The sequence below is a fragment of the Anabrus simplex genome, chromosome 11, assembly GCF_040414725.1.
Source record: "Anabrus simplex isolate iqAnaSimp1 chromosome 11, ASM4041472v1, whole genome shotgun sequence".
NCBI classification, from domain to species: Eukaryota; Metazoa; Arthropoda; class Insecta; order Orthoptera; family Tettigoniidae; genus Anabrus; species Anabrus simplex.
Genome location: NC_090275.1, coordinates 20,027,755 through 20,039,077, shown reverse-complemented (window position 1 = coordinate 20,039,077; position 11,323 = coordinate 20,027,755). Strand labels below are relative to the sequence as shown.

General features: G+C 39.1%; 1 protein-coding gene across 1 annotated transcript in view; it reads left to right on the top strand.

Annotated features, from left to right (window-relative positions):
• The first annotated feature begins 866 nt into the window (after positions 1 to 866).
• Positions 867 to 11,323, top strand: part of LOC136883529 (transient receptor potential channel pyrexia) — a 434,219-nt gene continuing 423,762 nt past the window's right edge. The window contains exon 1 of the mRNA XM_068229753.1: positions 867 to 900. The gene's annotated coding sequence lies outside the window, so the exon portion shown is untranslated. The remainder of the gene's footprint in view (positions 901 to 11,323) is intronic.

Sequence of the window (11,323 nt, the reverse complement as noted above, 5' to 3'; positions counted from 1 at the left end):
GAACAATGAAGGTATCGGCAAAAGAAAGAGCGCTAAAATAAAAGGCTTCCCAGGCCTCGCAAATCTAATACCGTCAGGGTCGGAAAAGAACAAGAGTTGACCAAGGAAAGTCAGACGAGAAAGGTAAGAGCGAGGAACCTGACGCAAGTAAGAGGAAACAATGGCAGGCTCAGTTAGGGGAACCGTGGTCGCCAACCCACACTCCCAAGTGGAGAGGCGCTGGTCCCCATTTAGCCACCTCCTCTTATGACAGTCAGGGGATACCGCTGACGTTATTCTATCGTTCGCACCCACAGGGGGATGTAAGATTAAGTACTAAAATGTGATGTGTGTTACGTAGCCTAAATGAAAGCATCGTCATTATTTTGATGCCTATTTTTTCATTATAAATACCCATTTTAATTATTTTACTGCCTGTTTTCTAAATGTTAAGTGCTTATTTGCCTGCCTATTTTAGCAAAATTAAATGCCTGAACGTCCGGGCTATAGTGATGAGCCAGTGAGTTAGAGCTTTCGCTTTTATATAAGATGGAAAGGAGCAGATACGTAGAAACCAATTTCTACAGAAAGGGGCATGTTTAGGACAACAAATACAGTGATAGATCAGAAGAGAAGGAAAGGAGAAAAGGACAAACACGAAAGAGCACAGGACGAATGCAATCTCCTTATCTTCAAAACAATATTATTATCACTTCAGCAAAGACTAGTGGACATGGAGGAGCAGTCAGCAAGCTGACGCTACTTTCCACGTTTTTTGTGTGCAGTAGCAATTATAAAGCTCGCCACGCCAGCAAGTGACGTCGCTTCCAGCAAACAAACCACACACTTGACGGGCGAGGAAAGAAAACGCGAGTCGCGTCCTTGGAGCGGTGAGGATAGCAGCACCGCAGCGAAAGGCAGGTGAGTACAACACTTCAGAATGTGTGGATATTCTTATTTTTTTTCTGCGTGCAGCCCCGTGGCTAAATGGTTAGCGTGCTGGTTGAAGGGGTCGTGGGTTCGATTCTCGGCCGGATTGTGGAGGCTTTACCTAAATTCGTTAACTCCGATGATTCAGGGGCTGGCTGCAGTGTTGCCAACACCGTCGTTTTCTCACTAAATCTTCGGTGAGCGTATTTTAACACCCGGTGGACAGTGGGAAATCTAGTCTATTTCATGCTTATGTCAGTGGATATTTTGGTGGTTTTACAACTGCAGTTTTATGCAAGATAGATAGAATAATAAGCTAATATTGACGTGGACAGTAGTGATGCTGTGACAAGGCGAGCTGGGGAAGTCCTGAACTGTATAGGATTCCCTTAAAAATTAGGAAGGAAGGAACGCTTCAGTACATCTTTCTTTCGCCCATAGTTAGGTGTCACTTATTCAAGTGTCAAATGCACGCATAGTTGTTTAAGAGTCGTAGATTCTCCTTCTTGAACCACGTAATTTGGACGCCGGCGAAAAGAATAATATATCAGAAGAATGTGCTCTTTATAAAATGGTCCCAAAACACGGACACCGTTAATGTCTGGTGTAAAGAGGTGAAATACTGCGGTGTAAGTAACACCAATCCATTTCAGGAGCTGGCAAAATTGGCACTGCCGCTCCTAGTAACGCCTCGGTCAAGTACAGAATTGGAGGGAATTTGTAGCGAGTAGAACATTATGAAAACTAAAGCCAAAAGTAGGATGAGGCACAAAGTGATAAATTTGCTTTTATCGACTCCGACAGGACTGAGAAGTAACAAACAATGGACCCCATATAAACTACCAAACGAGTCATCATGGTAAGTAGGAACCGTGAAAATATAATATACATCTCTTCCTATTCCTGCTTATTTCTCTGTGCCGTCTCTCGAAGTGTTAGAAAAAATACGTCAGTGATCCCGGATTATTGGATAATTTCACCTTGAAATACAGTATATTTCGAATAGCTATGAACTGAAAGGATATACTGTACTTAATGTTCGTGTTGATGTAGTATTTTCGAAACTTAAGGAGAGGAGGACGGCTGTGGGGGTCTAATGGTTTCTGGGAGTTTAAGAGCGGCTGTTTAGTGGGAAATCCTATTCCACTGTTGGCAGCACTGGCTGGGTGTATCGTCGTTTTCAGCAGCTGGGGCCACATCCAGGCTTGTCCGGAATACTTACGTCATACCATTATCTCCTCATCCTCCCAGACACACCGGACTTCTGAGGAGGACATACGTCATACCATTATCTTTTCAACACGCTGTTTACCACGGCGCACGTTTATAGCACGAGGAGCATTCTCTAGTTTCTCTAGTTACGGGATATGTTCCAAAAGTTACTGTGCACTTACATTTAATAGGGGTGCTATACCTACGTTCCGGATTTTATCATCTGTCGTGGTGTCCCGAAAGTTATTTTTGTGACACATAATTGTCCCGGACTTGATGAAAGTTTGAATAAAAATGGTTTTAACTTCACGCAACGGACATTTTTAATGTTGAAGGCATTTCTAGCAGACAAAGTCCGCATACTACGAAAAGCGTAAAATTAATCAATTTCCTGCCGAAAGTTGAAGGACTAAAGGGCCCGGAAAAGTTTCAAATTGTGAGTCTTGGATAGCTCTATCGAAATAAAGAAATCGAAACAAAAAAATCGAAACTAACTTCCGGCCTAAAAACAGTTTCGGAAAAACAGCCTAAAATCGCTTGTTTCTTTGCTCGTTTTCTTTTTCATTTAAATCCTAACCAAATTAACTTATTTACATATTTTTTCTGTGGTGTTTTCCTTGGTTCAATACCCTCAGGCGTTTTTCTTTTTTTTTAAATGTCCACACCAAATGTAGTTATAAGGGCTTAAGTGAAACGCTGCATTGACTCACATTAGCACTCGTAGTGGCGCTTAATTGAAACAATGCATTGACTCACACTAGCGCTCGTAGTGGCGCTTAATTAAAACAATGCATTGACTCACACTAGCGCTCGTAGCGGCGCTTAAGTGGAACAATACTTTGTCTCACACTAGCGCTCGTAGCGGTGCTTAAGTGAAACAATACATTGACTCACACTATCGCTCGCAGTGGCGCTTAAGTGAAACAATACATTGATTCACACTATCGCCCGTAGTGGTGCTTAAGTGAAACAATACATTGACTCATACTGTCGCTCGTAGTGATGCTTAAGTGAAACAATGCATTGAATCACATTAGCGCTCGTAGTGGTGCTTGAGTGAAACAATGCGTTGGCTCACATTAGCGCTCGTAGTGGCGCTTAAGTGAAATAATGCATAGACTCACACTAGCGCTCGTAGTGATGCTTAAGTGAAACAATGTTGTCGTGACCTACCTGTCCAGTGAGACGATCTCGTAGGTTGGTCACCAGCCGCCTGGCCCGCATACTAGCTCTGTTTATTGATACACAGTAAATATCCTGTTGTAGTCAACAACTTTTGTAAGCGAGCGCGTTTCACAAACTGCTCTCCAATACTTAACTGAAAGCTTCCTTCTGCTTTCCAATTATTAAATCTAACTATAATTATTATACTTATTATACAATTACTCAGATACTACAAGGTGTCTCCTGTCATTGATTATTCTAACACTAATTAATCTCCTCTGACACCTTGAGTTCGAGACTCGGCTGCGAACCCGGCTGCTTTCCACCTGGCAGTTCGCCGGTTCGAGACCCTGGGGAGGTCGGTACACGACAATGCATTGACTCACACTAGCGCTCGTAGTGGTAGAAAAAGGCAAACTGCTTCTCTAGTCGACAAGATAACGATGAATAAGAAAAGGACTCTTACCGGTATTTTCAGGAATAACAATAAATAAAGAATACATGCTCATACTTTATTATATTTTATTTACCTAAAATTCGTAGCTCATATCCCTAGGATGTTTTCAACATTGAGTTGCTTGGCTGCAAGGCTGGAACTGTGGATTTGTGTTCTAATAATGGCGTGTGGCCTCGGGAGAGGCCTGTAGCAGGTCTTTTGAGTTGACGCGTTATAGGCGACCTGCGCATCTTGTGCGATCTTCAGCATTAGAATTCATCATAGATATGGCCCCATTCTCACAGACGATTTCGCACTCTGGAGCCCGATTTGTTCTGGATGGTTTCCGACCAAAAGAGTAGCGTTACAAAAATCTTGCAAAGTCTGGGCTAGGATGACTTGGGAAAAAGAAGACGAGCTGCTCGACTAAGTGGTATTTTATGAGTTGTCAGCGGAGAGATGGCGTGGAATGGTATTAATAGACGAATAAGTTTGAATGGTGTCTTTAAAAGTATGAAAGATCACAATATGAAGATGAGTTGGAATTCAAGAGGACTAATTGGGGCACACATTCGTTTATAGGAAGGGGAGTTAGGGACTGGAACAACTTACCAAGGGAGATGTTCAATAAATTTCCAATTTCTTTGCATTAATTTAAGAAAAGTCTAGGAAAACAACAGATAGGGAATCTGCCAACCTGGGTGACTGCCCTAAATGCAGATCAGAGGTGATTGATTGATTGATTGATTGATTGATTGATTGATTGATTGATTGATTGATTATATTCTTTCAAGTTAAGTGCATAACGCTTTAACCCTCAAAAGTACACGCCAAAACACAGAAAAGCCTTTTATTCGAAGTTATTACTCGTATTTTTTCTGAAAAATTGAATTTTATATGCACCTGCTCTGCTCTAGTGCTTAATAGGACTAACCGTTCAGGCAGCTTGTTTACTTTTAAGGGTCTCAGGCCTAAGTGAAAAACACATACAGGCAAACATACAAACTACCAGATATATTATTGCTACCAAGGATGCCATACATCAGGAACTGGCATGTGGTTCATATAGCAACATGTAGAGGCTAGCTGAAGATCGTCAGATGTGACTGCAGCGACAAGCCATTGCCTTTACTAGATGATGATGAACATTTTCCGTTCAATCACAATTTTCGCGGGAACTGTTTGATATTCCGGGATGATACATAGCCTATGTTATCCGGAATTATATTTTAAATAAATCAATGAATATTCAAGATAAACTTAAATATTATAATTGAGCAGTCCGCCTATTCAATACAATATATAATTTATTAATATCTAGGACATGTTTCGTCCTCTAAGGGACGTCATCAGCTAATAATAAATTAATATTAATATATCAGAAAAAAATATTAAAATTGGAAAGACACATTAATATTTTTGACAATTTAAAATAAGATCTTCAAATTTTGTTAAAATTGTAAGTCATAAGACAGGTAAAACAGTCAAATTGTCCGTATTTCTCTTGTTGGTGTTCTTGGAAAATACCAGTTTTGCTTATAAAATCTTAAAATATCATTTGTTGTAAAAAGCACACTTGATTGTATTCCTTGGTGAAAGATTTGTTAAAACTTAATAAGCATTCCTTAGATGGTATACTAAAATTTAAATGCTTCAGAATTTAAAGTCAGATCGGGGCCGTGATGGTAAAGTTCTGTGTGGTAATGGATATAATTTTATCTGAAATAAAATGAAAAAATAAAAAATAATATAAGTTTAAGTAACGTGGAATGGAAGATGAAATAAATATAATGTAATGTAATGTAATAAAATCGTGTTACTTACTCCTTATTATTGGCCCCGATGTGCGGAGAAGGACTCACTTCTACCGAGGTAGAAATGGTGAAAGAAATTTGAAGATCGATCTAGGAGTTATTGAGATTACCTGTTACATACAAACAAACTCACAGCCTGTCTTCATTGTTACGCCGATATCGATCTGTTTTATAAACGTTTTCCTTGTCCTTCCTCTTGGTTTCTTTCCAGTAAAGTAGCCCTCTGCTATAATTTTTATCAAGTGAGTGTAGTATGGTACGGCATCACAAGGACAGGCGTCGGTTTTTAATTGTTTTGAGCAGCGATTTCCTCTGCTTCATAATTTGTAAGACTTAGAAAAGTGTTATATTTGCTGTCAGTGGAATTTTAAACATTTGTCTGGAACACCAAATTTCATATGCCTCAACTCGGCTGGTATCGTTTTTATTTAATGTCCACGTTCCTGATGCAAATAATAATATAGTCCAATATAATAATAATAATTGTATCGGGTGGTACACCTCCACGCCGCTAATTCAAACTTTGCGCCAGTTAAAACTCCTCTACTGGAGGAAGCCTGAACTTTAACTGCCATATTAATTCAACGATTTCTCAGAAGATGTCATTACTATAAATTTTGAAGTGTTCTGAACTATGTCAGTTTCGATTCGTTTTTGTTTTATCTGTAGCAAGAAGTGTGAACATTCTCTTCTAGATGGCACTACTGAAGGACTACAATTATGCACCCTAGTACGAAGTGAAAGAACTGTGTTTTTGGAGAAATTTTGGGTTCATAAGTTTGTTCTTTGTTAAATTTCTTTCAGTCATTGTTTAAGTTGGCAATATTAACCCTTTCTTTCCGCCTGTTTTGAATTTGACCAATAAGGAATTTCTGTAATTAATTTTCCACCAATAAGGTGTTTCTTCTTCATCTAGTGTAGTAGTTTTTGCCATTATCCAATAAAATGCTTGTGAGCAGGTGTTATCATTCCAGAAACACCTCGAACTTTCCACGAGGGTATATAAACTGCTGATTTTCGGGTCTCCGGGCCACTTCAGTAACATCTATCATTGTGTAAATTATGTAGCAGGGGCGGGAAACGCCTCTTTCTTCGGGCAGCAGTTCAACCACCAGGTAATGGCCTTTTAATAACTTCTTTTCTTGCTAGCTCAGCAGTTTAACTCTCGGGGCAGGTCCGAAGCCTTTTACCATGTAACTTTCCTCTAAAATGTAAAGACACATGGTATCAATTCTATCTTTTTAAACTACAAATTGGGGTAGAGAGTGCTTAACCCTCTCGAGCTCCCACTCATATTGTTTTTAGGTGAACTTATTTTCACAACCGTTTCTTCCCTTCTAATGTAATGTAAATCGTTTTCTTATATAAGTCACCTCTTTAGTATGGGATTAGCCCTTGCACTGGCGGCCTAGTGCCAAGTAGGTTTTAGTAAAGTATATTAGGAGTGCAGTTTCGCCTCCTCTCAAGTTGGTATTTTGGAGGCCACGTAATTGTCCTGTTTCTTCACTGAATAGGCCTCAGTAGTTTGGGTATTTTTACCCCTGTGTTATTTGTGTTTGGAGCTCAACTTGAAAGTGGAGTTTGGTGTGGCCTTTGATAGGCTTGAACTTAAGAGCGGGTTGCTCTTTCTTAAAATTTGTTTCTGCGTGCCTCGAGGAGGCTTTACTGTGTAATTGGGAGCAAGAGCTCCTGGGCATGATTGGGGTCTTCTGCCCCTTTGTTGAATCTTGTATATCGTAAGGTTGGGCTTATAGCTCAAGAATTGTGTGTCTGGCTCTCGGAGCCCAAATCCTGTAACACTGTAATTGTACACTCTCGATTTGTTGTTTAGGTACTGAGTACCTGTTATATTTGTTATTTCTTGCTCTTGAAAAGAATATATAACCTTGTTAAATTAACTTTAATTTCGTATTTTGAGACATGTTCACCCCCAGCACCTTCTTTCACCTCTGCACATCCACATAACTCCGTAATAATAATAATAATAATAATAATAATAATAATAATAATAATAATAATAATAATAATAATAATAATTGTACCGGGCGGTACACCTCCACGCCGCGAATTCAAATATTGCGCCAGTTTAAATCCCTCTACAGGAGGAAGCCTGAACTTTAACAATCTGTATTAAATCAACGGTTTCTCGGAAGATGTCACTACTGTAAATTTGGTAATCTTGAAGTGTTCTGAACTGTGTCTATTTTGATTTGTGTTTGTTTGCTCCGTATCAAGAAGTTTGAACATTCTCTTCTAGATGGCACTACTTAAGAATTATAATTGTGCACCCTAGTGCGAAGTGAAGAAATTTTTGTTGAAGAAATTTGGTATTCATAAGTTTGTTCTTTGTTAAATTTCTTTCAGTCATTTTTTGGGTTGGCAGTATAACCCTTCTCTTTCCGCCAGTTTGGAATTTGACCAATGAGTAATTTCTGTAATTAATTTTCCACCAATCCTAGATGTCTTCTTCAGTTTTGACTTGTAATCTTTAGCCGACCAATAAAAATTTATGGGCGGGTTGTTATCATTCATGAAAGGTCTCGAATGTTCCACGAGGGTATATAAACTGCTGATTTTCTTGTCTCGGGGCCACTTCAGTAACATCTTTTGCAGGGTGTGAACATATGTAGCGGGGGGCGGGAAGCGCCTCTTTCTTCGGGCAGCAGTTCATCCACAAGGTAATGGCCGTTTAATAACTTTATTTCTTGCTAGCTCAGCAGTTTAACCCTCGGGGCAGGTTTGAAACTTTTCTCGTGTAACCTATCTTTAAAATGTAATAGACATTTGGTAAAATTTCGTCTCTTTAACTACAAAGTGGGATAGAGAGTGCCTAACCCTCTCGAGCTCCCACTCATATTGTTTTGAGGTGACTACGTTTTCATAACCGTTTTTCTTCTTTTCGCAATGTAATAAAATGTTCTTATCGTGTCACCTCCATAGTATGGGATTAGCCCCTGTATAACTGGCCGAGGGCCACCTAGGTTTTAAGAAGTTTCATGTAGGAGTGCAAGCTACGCCTCCAGTCAAGTTGGTTTGTTGGGCCATTTAATTAACTCAGTGTTTGTTTTCTTCATGTAAAGGCCCTGTAGGTTGGGTACAAGATACCCCCGTTTCACTGTATGTGTGCCTTAAGGGCAGTTAGGGATGAAGGTTGTTGTAGCCTTTGACAGGCTGGTAAAATTGAGAGCGGGTCTGCTCTTTTCATCTTAACATTGTAATTAGGAGCGAGTGCTCCTTGTACTTAGGGGTTTTCTGCCCTGTAACTATTGTGGTGGTGAGCTGAGAGCTCAGGAATTAATCTTGGGGCTCTGTAAATTCTTAAATTGTTAACCTACTACTTGGTACCTGTCACATCTTTGTTATTTGTTGTCATTTGTTGATTTTGAAAAGAAAATATAACCTTTGTTAAAGTTTTAAATTAACTTTAATTTCGTAAGTTGAGACCTATTCCCGCCCGCACCTTCTTTCACCTCTAACTACCACGGATAACTCCGTAACAACAACAACAACAACAATAATAATAATAATAATAATAATAATAATAATAATAATAATAATAATGCTCAAGAGCCTGAGAAGTAGCGTAAAAGCCATCCATTCCATATTATAAATAATTACCCCATGAGGTGGCGGGGGGGGGGGGGGTGGTTGCGTATTGCGTCTATGCGTACCGGTGCACATTTAAGCGCTCCTCATCTAGTCTCTCAAAAGTTGGTTTAATTAGAGCTTGTAATTTGTGTAGAGTTGGTTTGTTTGTAATAGTTTCATGAGAGGAATAGAGTAATTTAAAGAATGAGTTGTATTTACTAGAAATGTAAAATAGAAGGGTTTTTGTTCAGGAAGGTATTTATTTAAGCTAGTGAGACAATTAGAGAAAAGTTTTAATTTTAGATTTAATATATTTCTTTACTTAGGGTGAATTACGGTATCAAAGCCATAGATCAATTAATTAATTAATTTATAGTGCACAGTGGTTTTCTGAATGCTTTGCCTTTACAACACATGTATACAAAAAAATCAGAATGTTGAAGTCCTATCTTAATAAAATAGTTTGGAATGTATTTTTATTCTTATTTACAAAACTTCCCTCAGTTGAAGGTTGTTATGGACAATGCATAACGAAACAATGAAATGCACAGAAGGTCGTTCGGGATCTGTGGGGATGATGTTTCAAGGGTAATTAAAAGCCATGTCTACACCAGCGATCATGCTCAATTGGAAAACCAGCATTTCTAGCCATAGCCCGACAACGTAATTTCCTTTGCAGCAGACTTTTCACACAGCTAGCATGTCTATGTTCTCCCACTCCTCCTGACAGGCTTTCAAGAGGCCATTGGATACTGCGTGGACGTCTGTTTCGTAAGGCCCTTTTTAGGAGTCCAAATGCACACAAGTCCATGGTGACCCATCGGGTATATTCTTCAGAATGTCAGTAAAAGGAATTGCACAGATTCCAGTTTCCATCTCCATTCTCTCTACGAACAGACGAGTCGAACGAGAGGTGTGGCTGGGTGCTTTATCTTGATGTACCATACATGATTTCTCGCCCTGCATACAGTGCTGTGTTGTAAATGGGTGTTAAAAACTCTTGCTGATAGTATGTAGAGTTCACCTTCGCATTATTAGCGACAGGGCAAATGGTTAACTTGCCATTGTAGCAGTATCCAGCGATGATCATGAAACCCCTTGGAAAACTTTCCTGGCATTCTTTATACAATGTTTTGTTTTTAATTGTTTTGCGTCTAGGGCAGTAGTAAATCGAGTGGGGTTTGTTACAGTCATTATGATAAACATATGCTTCTTCATGTCATCACATTTTTCCATCTGTCCCCTGCCAGATAGCCCTCATTCAGCTTTATAGCGTACTAGCTGATGTACCCGTGCTTCGCTACGGGATTGGATTCTCAGAGACTGACCTTGTGGTTTTCCTAACTGAAGTCAACATAGGTCATTACACAAACGTCAGTAGGAAAGTAGCGATTAAAAGCAATATCATATAAAATACTCGATCAAATGAATAACCGCACTTTTCTCACTTTTAACGAACAGTACTACGGTGCCGATCTAACAGTCCACAGTTCAGTGGCGTGCGGTGGTTTTGAAAAGTGGGTATGCTGTCCAAGGTAGGACGTACTAATTACCGGACGTAGGAAGTATAATTTAAAGAGCATCATTATATAAACGAATGTAACCAAGCTGTAACCATATAGACTTACCTATGTGTAATCTCATGAAAATTGAAGAACTTCTAACCAGCGCGTACGGTATCATGTCAAATCCTTGGCTCTTCAGGAAACACAAAATAACTAGTGACATCACATCTACAGATTTAAAAAATCAATATAATTTTTAAAGCTGCAGTTAACTTATTGAGATGTATAGAAATAGTTTATTTATGCGCAATGACATTGCATAATCCGTTTAAAAAAAGGAAGACAAACATGTCATTCTTGCATTTTTGTATAAAAATTGCTATTTTATTCAGTTTCCTACATCAAAGTACATAGATGAGTAGAAATCACGTCTATTTCATGTATCACCCCTCACTATTCAGTTTAAAAAAACTCTTTGATCTCTTATGTATGTATCAGAAAACTCTGTCATATTACACTTTTCACCCTTCAGCATAGATGCCAACTTGAAATACCTCTGACACCAATGCAACAGCATCATGCATATTGCATTGTACACACAGGCGTATCAAAAATTGATAGTAACTTATTTGCTACGTGTTTGTGAGACGTTCTTCTATTGTCCACTGTATGCTCTACTACTAACAAAACTGTGC